Source organism: Periophthalmus magnuspinnatus, chromosome 2 (assembly GCF_009829125.3).
Source record: "Periophthalmus magnuspinnatus isolate fPerMag1 chromosome 2, fPerMag1.2.pri, whole genome shotgun sequence".
Lineage (NCBI taxonomy): Eukaryota > Metazoa > Chordata > Actinopteri > Gobiiformes > Gobiidae > Periophthalmus > Periophthalmus magnuspinnatus.
This window is the reverse complement of record NC_047127.1, coordinates 4053842-4066809: the sequence shown is the minus strand read 5'-3', so window position 1 is coordinate 4066809 and position 12968 is coordinate 4053842.

Sequence of the window (12968 nt, the reverse complement as noted above, 5' to 3'; positions counted from 1 at the left end):
CACACACCTTCACTAGAATCATTTAGATTTGGATTTCAGCCCTGGAATTGCCCATTTCTAGTGAACAAAAGGTAAAAGGAGCTGTTAACTTGAAAACTACCACCTGATGACATCACAAGGTGGAACGCCGCATTTTGAGCTTTGGAGATTTAGACACATTAATAATAAAGTGTTACTCAAACAACAAAACACAACTCCGGGTGCGTTTTTGATGCGGCAACATCATTATATCATGATTTAAAGCTCATATCAGTCAGTTCTGTGTAACATAGGACTTTTATGGTTTAAACTGAATTTTCCATTTGCGCTACTTTCTGTATTTTTGTACTTTTTTTTCAGCTTTTTTTTCCCCCACAAACTGCCACTTAACTGTGTATCATATGAAAACGATGATTAATATTATCCACAGGTACTATACCCCCAAAACAAGTGGTAACTGGAAAAACATGAACACCTCCCATATGCGCAGGAAAAAAACAATCTGCTTCTCAGTCACTAGGGGGCAACATTCTATTTAAACATGAGGGTTTCTGAAGGTCATGTAGGTCATACTGAAAAAGTCATATAATTACATAGTATTCAAATCCATCCAGTTTTTTTTCCTCGCTATAAATCTGCTTACTTTCATACTTGTGATGTTGGAAATAAGTGATAAGCATGCAGATTCAGACCAGGTCGAAAGTGTAGGTGGAAAAAGATTTAGCACTTTCAAAACCACAAAGATTACACCTCCCACAACGCAGACAGACCCCGATTACTATGTTTTTCTGAAATACTGAAATTCCCCCATACTGCGATGAAGAAACGTACAGGTTCTTCTCTTATACAGCCTAATATTTTCCACGCAGTCAGTTTTAGATTTGTGTTTGAGCTGATGGTGAAAGTGACACTTCCTTGTTTTTGTTTTGAGAAGCGGTCAGTGGTAAAGGTCAAGGTTTAATGGTACTGTACTATTAAAAAGTCCTTTATACATCCATGCATTTTGACCCCATTTGGACAAAAACAAAACAAAATCAAACTTCTTGCAGGTGGTACAGTCTGATTTGTGACACATTCTGCGTTTCCACTAAAAGCAAAGGTGTTTGTGGTGAAGTTCTGCTTCCTCTGCGATGCATTCTGTCTTCTTTTAGACCCCATTTATCCTGTGCATGAATCATTTATTTAAAACAAAAGTGACGTATTAATGTACAAAAAATAAACATTGACTGGTTAATAACATGGACTGACTTTTAGACGAGTTCCAGGACATTTTCATATATGTGGTTTTGCTCATTGCCGTGTTGAGGGTCTGCTGCTGGTGTAACGTTTGAAGCCCTGAGCACTGCAGCATCTGAAGAGCAACATGAAATGCATTGATTAGCATTGCTATTGTAGTAGTAGTAGTAGTAGTGGTAGGAGTGTGGTAGTATTGGTAGTAGTAGTGATAGTAACCGCAGTAGCAGTGGTAGTAGTGGTCGTATTGATAGTAGTGGATGAATTGGTAGTGGTAGTACTGATACTCTAATAATAAAGGGTTACTCAAAAATTTGATACTAAAGTGATCCTTTAGTGGTTGTATTGGCAGTAGTAGTAGTATTGGTAGTAATAGTAGTAGTGGTGGTAGTATTGGTAGTAATGGTAGTAATAGTAGTAGTAGTGGTAGTAGTGGTAGTATTGGTAGTAATAGTAGTAGTGGTGGTAGTATTGGTAGTAATAGTAGTAGTGGTAGTATTGGTAGTAGTAGTAGAAGTGGTGGTAGTATTGGTAGTAATAGTAGTAGTGGTAGTATTGGTAGTAGTAGTAGAAGTAGTAGTAGTATTGGTAGTAGTGGTAGTATTGGTAGTAGTATTGGTAGTGGTGGTAGTAGTATTAGTAGTAGCAGTAGTAGTGGTAGTATTGGTAATTTTGGTAGTAGTATTGGTATTAGTAGTGGTAGTGGTAGTAGTAGTAGTAGTAGCAGTAGTAGCAGTAGTAGCAGTAGTAGCAGTAGTAGCAGTAGTAGCAGTAATAGCAGTAATAGCAGTAGTAGTGGTAGTAGCAGTAGCAGTATTTTTATAACAATGAACTACCTGTGCGTTTCTTTAGTACAACATAAACACTGGCAACGATGATGAAGAATATAATCAACCCAACTGAGCGGAACAGAAAGGACCAGATGAAGTAATGTGGACGAGGATCTGCAACGAAACAGATACGACCCATAGAAAACACTTATACAGGCCATGTAAATACTAGAGATAGACCGATATATATTTGTTTTGGCCAAGATTCTGCTTAAAGAGTACACATAAAGCTTATTTTAAACACTTCGGTACAAAGTGTAACTGCAGAAAACGTAACTACACCACTCTCTTAAAGGTTTATGGTGAAAAAATGGGTTGTGGGTGAGTTTGTAGTGAATTTAAATTACATAAATTGGGGAAAATAATCAAAATCAGACCCACGTATCGGCCCAAAGACATCGACACAGCGTATCGGCCATGGTTTGCTCTGGATTCTAAACAATCAGTATCGGTATCAGCCATGAAAAACACCCGTATCGGTCGATCTCTAGTAAATACCAGTTTCACAATAGTGTGTAAGGCTGTAACAGTAAAGTCCTTACCAATAACATGAATCTCGACGGTATGATTTGCCGAACTTCCAGAGCACAGATATCGTCCCGAGTCACCGTTGACGACTTTGTGGAAAATCAAAAACGATATAAGCTCGTAGTTGTTGGTCCTCGTCCACTCTGTCGTCACACGATCGCTCACATTCACAGGTACAAGGCCCCGGGTTTCATTTTTAAACCAGGTAACGGTTGGTGCTGAGTTGTTGCACGCTGTTTCTCGGCAGGAAATATTTAGTGATCCTCCAACTGTAAGACAAGATTTATTACACATCGTTTTAAAGATGTACTGTGTCACTCTTATGGTGGTGGATTTGCCATTTGTTTGTCGCCATGGAGATGTTATTGCGTTGCGTAGGGCGACAGTAGCTCAGTTCGCAGTGTGTTTGTCAGTTCGAATCCTGCTCTGAACGTAAACATCTTTGGTTGAGCAGCCAGATCCAGACCCACAGGTGTATGAATGTTTGTGTGAATGGGTGAATGTGAAGTGCTTTGAGAGCCTTTTACCATCGCCTAGAACATTGGTCCCCAACCACCGGGCCGAGGACCAGTACTGATCCGTTGCGCATTTCCTACCCACAAGAACAGTGCCCCACAAGAACAGTGAATAATTTATCATCTTCTTCGACGTAACTTTCGCCTGTCCCTCATGACGCGCTAATGAGCTCGTCCGTAGATATATGATGAAAATCCTGATATGAAACCGCCACAGAAATCAATTTGACATAACGGTGAGTTTATTATATCTGTGCTAGATCTGCTCTTGTCCTCCGCGATGGCGTATCACGTATAATGCGTCAGACACGTCGCCAAAAGCAGAGCCACAAGCGAGTGAAAATGAGCCAAAACAAAAGTCTTTGGAGAGCGTTTTAACAAAGGGGAAAAGGCCAACTGAGGAGCCAGAAGAGGAGCCAACGACCTCCAAGAAAAAGAAAGATAAATTTAACAGACGATACTAAGAGTCCTACTTAAAATATGCGTTTGTCGCTACAGGTGCCAAGTCCGCTCTGCGTAATATGTAAGAAAAAGGTAATGAAAGAGGTAATGAAACCTTCAAAACTGCTTCGGCACATGGAGACTAAACAACCTGGATTAAAAGATAAACCTTTAGAGTTTTTTTTAAAGAAACAAACATGGACAAGAAGGAAAGATGAAACAAGTGCAGGGCTCCCTCTGTTTCAGCGTTATGGAGAATTGTATTTTTTATAGACTTCACTTATTTTTGACATATTTATCTGCCACGTGTTGATGGCCAGTCTGTGAAAATAAAACCTACATTATTTTGGTCTGTGGTGCAGAAAAGTTTGGGGACCCCTGACCTAGAATGTTCATCCAGGTATGATTGAAGAAAAATTCAAATCTGTCAACTGGACAAAAAGTTGTTGGAGTAGAGACGTTTCGCTGCTGATCCAAGCCACCTCTTCAGTTCTGGTCAGATTACTGTAACTACACTAAAACTAACACACCTGTTGTTTAGTGTTTCTGTTTGTTGGCTAGGTCTGTTGAACTATACTGTGAACTGAGTCATTTTTAGCATAATCCTTCAGGCCCTTAATAGCTGCTCTCACTCCTATTAGCATACTGGCTGTCACTATTTGTTTCCTTTTTTTGATTTAGGTCTGAGAATGGAGTTATAAACAGCAGATAAACGATGTCTAAGGCACCCATTCCTGTTCAAAGATGGATCGTCTTTCCTAACAAGAATGGCCTCTTAAACTCCCGTCTCAAACCATTTCTTTTCTTTGTCTAAGATCTGTAGCTCACTGTCTTCAACGGAGTGGTTAGTGGCTTTGAGATGACGGTAAAATGACTGCTCTGTGTCCTGGTGCGTCTGAAAAGCTTCCGGTCTGTTTCAAACCTACAAACACTTTAAGAAACTGGTTCACCCAAAGGACAAAACCCCGAGCCACAAGCAAAGCAATGTGGTCTACTCCATTCAGTGTAGTGAAGAGTGCAGTGAGCGTTATAACGGAGAAACTAAACAGCCACTTCATAAGAGAATGTACCAACACAAGAGCAGCTCAGGACCACAATCAGCTGTTCAAGTCTCGTCTTAAGACACACTTTTACTCTCTGGCTTTTAACTCTGCATGAGTTGTATGGTCCTCTGTTGTCTTGATTGATTTTATTTGCTTGTTTTATTTGATTTTATTGTTTTATTGGTAATTGTTGTATTGCTTTTATATACATATTTATTATTTTAATTTTGCTATTTGATTCTAGTCTAAATGTTGATTTACTTAATTAGTTGTTTTTATTTATAATGTATTTCTGCAGCACTTTGGAAACTGCATTCATTTGTGAAATGTGCTGTATAAATAAAGTGGATTGGATTGGATCTCAAACCCACTAATCACTCCTTTGAAGATAGTGAGGTACACATCTGTCATGATCCGCACTGTCCACTCCTGGTTTTCCTCCCTGTGTGCTCTTCCCCCTCCCTCACCTGCCTGTGCCTGGAGCTGGGTGGAGCTCTCGGCTCCTCCCGCGCGCACCTGCTGTCTATTTGGCTAATCGCCACAACTGCCTGGGATAAGAGGAGATGGGAGAAGACACTCGGTGCGAGATCGTCTGTTTGTCCTCATCCTGCCTGTGTTGTCTTCACTTGTTCCTGTCATCCCTGTGTTCCTGTCATGCTCCGGCCCTGGATGTCTCCTGCCCGCTCAGCCCTATGCCCGTCTGGTCTGCCTGTTCCTGTTTTCCTGTCGTGCCTGTGTCCCTGTGTTCCTGCTCACCTGCTCACCTCCGGATCACCCTCTGTTTGTACTTGTCCTATTCCTACAATAAATCCTGTAAATATTCCCCGAGTCTGCATTCTTTGGTCCGCTACACTCACCCGGTTACGACAACATCTTAGCCAAATAAAAGAAATAGCTTGACCTGGGGAGTTAAAGAAGCCATTTTTGTTAAGAAAGACAACCCATCCTCAGACCTAAATCAAAACAAGGAAAACAGTAGTGATAGCCAGTATGCTAATAGGCTAATATGCACCTATTAGGGACCTGAATAATGCTAAATATGGGTCAGGGACAGTTCACACTTGTGTAGTTCAATAGACAGAAAGTGGAAACAAATAGATGTGTTAGTTTCAGTGTCCTTTGCTGTAGTTTCAGTGTAGTTAGCTCCTCCCTTCAGACAGATATAAGGCAGTGTCCAGCAGTAATCTGACCAGAACTGAAGAAGCGACTTGGATGTGCGGCGAAACATCTTGACACCTACAACGTTTTGTCCAGTTGACAGATTTGAACTTTTCTTTCAGTACGTTCAAAAATATGGCATTAAACTTATGTACCTCCATTAAGACAGACAGCTAATGGCTCTAGGCTAAATTACAAGTCGGATCTGTGGAAAGACAAGCCCACTTTCAATGACAATCCATGTTTTTTTCTTTTTTTTTGTTTTTGTTTTGTTGGAACAATAATACATGCTGAAAAAAAATCCAAAATAGATATGTTTAATGTTGGGTGACAGTCCAGGCAACGCTAAAATATCTCCATGGAGACAAGTTGGCCAATCCTCCACTACAAAAGTTACATAGTGCGTTTTAAATTTCGAAAAGCTCTTACCAACAAGTTTGATGATATGGCTCCAGTTCGATCCACTTTGACACTGATACAGTCCTGAATCTTTGCTCTGGACGTTTTGGAAGTTCAAAAATACGACTCCTGCGTTCTCCTGTGTGCACGTCCACCGTGTTGTAACGCCCTCACTCAGGTTCACCGGGGTTAGATCTGTCGTCAGTTTAAACCAGGTGACTGATGGGGTGGTGCTGTCACAGAGCTGGACAAAGCAGGCCAGACTCAGGCCTCGTCCAGCAGATGCCACATACACAAACTCTCTGTGACTGTGAAAGTTTAAATGACTTTCACAACCTGAATTTGAAAAATATGAGTTACTGTTATGAATCCATGAGTCTGTTGATACTCGTCTCATTTTCAAGAGGAAACTACTGAAATTTACACAACACCATTAAACCATAATATTAAATTTGGTGGTGGAACATATCAAAGTCAAAGTAGTTAAAGTACTGCACTTAAGTAAGTTGTTAAGTTTTTCACTTTTATTTCACTACATTTGAGAGTTTCTATACTTTCTACTCCACTACTTTTTTGAACTGGGCTGAAAAGTAAAAGTATTTTTTATTATTGTCTGAGACCTACTGAAAAGGCTGAGGGTTTATTTTTAGCATGTTTGTAGTTTGAGACATATATAGATAAAAACAGCAAGAAAAAAATATTAATTTAATTTTTTTTGAACACAATTCCACACAGACCTGTATCAAAATCAGCATGAAATACTTTTACTGTTTACTCTTTTAAGTACATTTTACATGGGTTCTTTTGCACATGTGATTTTTTTTACATGAGTTTTTTTGTTTTTGTTTTTTACTCCAGTATCTCTACTTTAGTAACACAAATGCATACTGATTAAATTAAACTTTAAAATAAGTTTTTAAATGTATGTATGCACGTTTTGACAAAGATAGAATACTACAGGTGATCTAGATCTCTAAAATATGAAGTAGCAGTGTTAGTAGTGTTAGTAGTAATAGTAGTGGCATTAGTAGTGGCAGTACTAGTAGTTGGTAGTAGGAGTGGTAGTAGTTGTTAGTAGTAGTAGTGGGGGTAGTAGTAATAGTATTTGGTGGGAGTAGTGGCAATAGTTAGTAGTAGTAGTAGTAGTAATCGTAGTAGTAGTGGTAGTAGTTGGCACTAGCAGTGTTAGTAGTGGTAGTAGTAATAGTAGTGGCATTACTAGTAGTTGGTAGTAGGAGTGGTAGTAGTAGTGGGGGTAGTAGTAATAGTAGTTGGTGATAGTAGTGGCAATAGTTAGTAGTAGTAGTAGTAGTAGTAGTAATCGTAGTAGTAGTGGTAGTAGTTGGCACTAGTTGTGGTAGTAGTTAGTAGTGGCAGTAGTAATAGTAGTGGTGGTAGTAGTGGCAGTAGTAGTTGGTAGTAGGAGTGGTAGTAGTTATTAGTAGTAGTAGTGGGGGTAGTAGTAATAGTAGTTGGTGGTAGTAGTGGCAATAGTTAGTAGTTGTAGTAGTAGTAGTTTGCGCTAGTCATGTTAGTAGTTAGTAGTGATAGTAGTAGTTGGTAGTAGTAGTGAGGATAGTAGTAATAGTAGTTGATGGTGGTAGTTAGCGGTAGCAGAAAGTACTAAGTAGTAGTATAAACATATAAAATGACTTACAGATGGCACACAGAGGCAGGGCTCCTAACATGGACAGAGTGAAGATGGTCACGCTCACAGACATGACGCCAACTGACACATGATTCTGTAAAACTTCTGCTAAAATTCAGGCCGGGGTCATTTCCTGTTAAACTGTGGTCTGACCTTAATGCAGCCATGTCACACCTGTCACCTACTCGTCTCCATGGAGATGCCCTGTGAAGGCAAATCTCGAAGTACTACAGTAGAAGAAGAACAACAACAATAAAAGCACTGATAGACAGATTGAGGCCGTTTTCACACGCATTAGTGAGCACGACCGCAGTACACACTACATTTACCGTTTACTGTGGTTCGGCCTTGTTCACATATACCGCACATTACTCACCCCAAACACCCTGAGCCACATGAGAGTCCATCTGCTTAGTAGTGGTGCACATTTGTATTACAATGCACTTCACATGCTCGCTTCTCCTGTACGCAATCTTTTCTTTCATCTGTGGCTAAATACACAGTGGTGGAGGTGAAAAGTCCTTTTGAACATATTAAGTTGATCCAAATGGCCTTGTCAAACGACCCAGGCGCCCATTCACACACATATTATTTATTTATTTATTTATTTATTTATTTATTTATTTATTTATTTATTTATTTATTTATTTATTTATTTATTTATTTATTTATTTATTTATTTATTTATTTATTGTCAGGAACCATGTACAAATCCATTAATCTTACAAAAGAAAAGAGGATTTGTACAGATTTTGCTACTGCTGCACAGTAAAAATACACATTACATTACAGTTACATTACAAGACTAACAGTTCATCATTAATATTAGCAGTAATTTACGATAAATGTCCCCAAGTCCATGATCCATGCGCTTTTTTGCCCAAATCCAGAGACTATGAGGTAGAGTTGTGTGACAACTCGGCATAGCAATGGACATTTATTCCATGCTTGCTGACAACACACACAAGGAGAAGCATGTAGAGAGTGAAGAGGGTTGGACCTAGTACAGAGCCTTGAGGGACCCCACATGTGACAGCATAGGGCAGAGATTTAGCACCCTCCAGGACCACGTATTGTTTCCTTTGCTGCTCAATGGTGTCACACACAGCAGAGAGAGTGAGAAGAATTAAAAGGGAGGTGTAACCGGAGTGTGAGGTCATCATCAGGTTGCTATCGAGGAGTGACAGAGACCAGATGGGATTTTTTCATAAAGACTGTTAGATTTGAGATGACTGTGGAGCTGGGTGGAAACAGTTTTTGCTAAAATTTTGGAGATGAATGGGAGATTTGAAATAGGTCTGTAAACTGGCAGGGGTACTGGGTCCAGGGTGGGTTTTTTGAGAAGGGGTTTCATTAAAGCAGTTTTGAGGAAGGGGGGGAAATGGCCTGTTTGAAGGGAGAGATGAATGTTTTTTGTTATGAGAGGCCTGATAGCACGTGGATGGTATTTTCGACCTCCTGCTGTGAGGATCTGTGTGTTAAACATGTGTGAGTGAAACAAAACACAACTCCAGGTCTGTTTGTGATGAGGAAACGACATTAGAACATGCTGTAGATCTGAAAACAGCGTAATATGGGCTCATTATACATGGAGCCGTGAGGTTGTGCCGTTCTTCACATCCTAATCCAAATGTTTATCCACGTTTCCTTTTCTGTGATTGGTCACCACAAGGCTTAGTCCCCGCCCTCCTCTTGCTGATTGGACTGATTCGGACAATGCTAAAAATGCTAATGGTCAACACTTGTTCACATCCCAAACTAGTAGAAATAAGAAGTGCTAGAAGAAGTACCTTTAAAGTAAAGGTAAAAGGTAAAAGGTAAAAGTACAGATACAGGAGCAAAGTGAAAGTAAAAGCAGCACATGAAAAAAATCTACTTGAGTAAAAATATTAAGTACCTCTTTAAAAATGTACTTTAGGATCTATTTTTGTTCAACAGAAACAATTGAATAGATTTTTCTAGCTGTATATATTTTATTTTATTTTATTTTAATTTTATTTCTAGCTATATTTATGTGTATATTTTATTTTTATTTTCTAGCTGTATTTATTTGTATATTTTATTTTTATTTTATTTTCTAGCTGTATTTATTTGTATTTTTTTTTTATTTTATAGCCATATTTATTTGTATATTTTATTTTATTTTTATTTTCTATCTGTATTTATTTGTATATTTTATTTTTATTTTATTTTCTAGCCATATTTATTTGTACATTTTATATTTTTTGTAGATTTATTTGTATATTTTAAATGATAAACTTGATGAAAGTAACTCCCCAGCCTTTTCAGCAGGTCCAAAACAATACTAAAAAACACTTTTACTTTTCAGTCCTGTTCAAATATGTAGTGGAGTAGAAAGTACAGATACTGCTCTTATCTGTAGTACGCTGTTTATGTAAAGTACAGATACCTAAAATGTATACTTAAGTGCAGTACTTTACTACTTTTACTTGATTATGTTCTACCACTGGAGATAAGCTCCAGAGCATTTTGGAGCAGACTTATTTCAGGGACAACGTTCAAATCAGATAATGCAGAGTGTGCAGGTGTACAAGAGTTTAGTTTATAACACGTTCAAAACCACTAAACCAAAACCACTCCCACAGGCACATAGGGGCTTCTCTGGTTCTATTCTTTTGAACTCAAGAGGGGGCAGGTTTCTGAGATTTTTATGCATTTATTTCATCTTATTTCCAGGGAGATGCAGATCAGATTGCATATTTATACTGTCTTCTGTTTCTGATCATAGAATACATGCCAAAAAAGTGTCCGAAGTAAACCAGAGCACAAAAACTCAGCATAAAGCAGCAGAGATAAAAAACATTGCACATACAGGATGTATCAGTGTTTAACAGCACATAATGACAGAAACACGCTGCAAATTGTTTTTAATCAATCTCCCTGCACTGTCCTCCTGTGTGTGTCACTCCTGAGCACATCTATGACCTCCTGACCCTAAAACATCCACGTCCACCAGAGTCAGAGTGAGCAGCGGCTGACGTCATTGTGCACGTCTGTGTCCCGCGCGTAAACACAGGCGACGCACTGGAACGTCATCAGATAAAATCAAAGCATCCTTCCTCACATTTCATGAAGAACTCTGTGTTTTTTTCTCATCTGTAAGTTTTATGGAAAAGAAAGATGCTATAAAACAAATCTAAATCTTTTGGACAACTATTTATGTATTTATTTATTTACTTATTTATTTATTTATTTTATTTTTTGATTTATGTATTATTTTTTGTATTTTGTTTTATTTATATTATTATTATTATTATTATTATTATTATTATTATTATTATTATTATTATTAATTCATGTATTTATTTATTATTTTTTTTATTTATTTATTTTTTGGCATTCCTATGTAATATTAGACCATAAAAGTTACACAGTGCCCCTTTCAGTATTTCCCATGTTTCAACTTGCTTCGAAATTACACTGGTCGTTCATTGGTTCAGTTATAGCCTAAAAAGCTCTCTACAGTTCGATTTACAACAATATGACCAACTATTAATTGTGGAACTTTTCTACGATGCCACAAATATTTGTAATCCTTTATCACTATTAATTAATTTCATTTTATTAAACAAAATCCTGTAGAGGCAATGTCACATAAACAGATAACATGGGAGTGCAGCTTCTGTAAGGCACAAAAAAGGAGCACATCACACTCAGACCATAAAACCAAAATGAAAACAAAAGGACTTGAGACACTGAATATAACATTTGGCACAGACAGATTTAAGCAGTTTCAGGGAGGAGTAGAATAGTTTAAATTCTTTCATAAAATGCTGTCATGATCCCAGTTTGTCCTGCCTTTTTTGCACTGTTTTCCCCCCTCCCTTCTGTATCTGAGTCTGGAGTTGGGTGGAGATTTGGGCTCCTCCTGTGCATACCTGGAGCTAATCTGCAATCAAGCTGCACCTGGGGAGGACAACGGGACCGTTCTGTGCCAAAGTCTCCCACATTACATATAAAGCTTTACCCACAGTTTAACCTTTACGCAAACAGTTTATTGCAGAAATGATTCAATACAGTAAAAATATAAATGCATTTAAAAAGAATATAAATTGTGTATTTGTTTATTTTGATTGTCTCTGTTACGAATAGCTCTAGTTTGTTCAGCCTTTTTGCAGTTCCTTTCCCATCCAGCAGGAGGTGCACCCTCAGCACCTATACTTCCTGCAGTTATGTCTGAAATCCCCACATTCTGAGATAAACAGGCCTAAAGTCTTATCTTAAACAGTCTAATATGTTCCACTCAGTTAGATTTGTGCCTGATCTGCCTCTGAACTCAACATTGAAAAGAGAGTTTGTATTTGTACTATTACTCAGGGATGGAATATAACAAAGTAAAAGCAGTTAATTTCTGTAAAAAAAAAAAAAAAATTAGTTAGCATAAAAAAATAAAATAAAATAACATGGATAAATTAAGGGGGGAAAAAAATAATAAAAATAGGTATCTGAACTTTACTTTAGTAGATTTTAAACTGGATTCTACTTCACCACTTTCTTGAACAGGACTGAAAAGTGAAAGTATTTGTATTATAGTTTGAGACCTGCTGAAAAGGCTGAGGGTTTATTTTAACACCTTCATAATTTGAGCAAACAAATGTATAAAAACAGCAAGAAAAAAAAATCATTTCAGTTGTTTCTGTTGAACAAAATGCAGCACTAATCTGTATCAAAATCACAACATTTGAAGCTTTAAAGTTCAATCTACATGAAATTCTTTTACTTTTTACTCCAAGTACATTTTCATTTTAAATATCACATGAAAAAATGTACTTTAGTTTTTTTTTTGCTCCAATATCTGTACTTAAGTAGCAAAACTAAGTACTTCTACCACCATTCCTATTACCGTTACTGTTACTATTTCAATTTCTATAAACGATAGTAACAGTAATAGAAATAGAAATAGTAACAATTTCTGTTACTATCACCATTTCTATTACTGTTACTACTTCTATTGCTAATACTATTACTGTTACTATTTCTATTACTGTTACTACTTCTATTGCTAATACTATTACTGTTACTATTTCTATTACTCTGACATGTCCAAGGCCTTATTGTTCAGTCGAAAAATCCCCAACTTTTTGAGAAGATTCATGTGGAACAGCAGAAAGCAGAAGTGAGCTCCTTTCAGCTCAGTGTTTGGTATTTACTGACGTCTTTATGTACGAAGGCA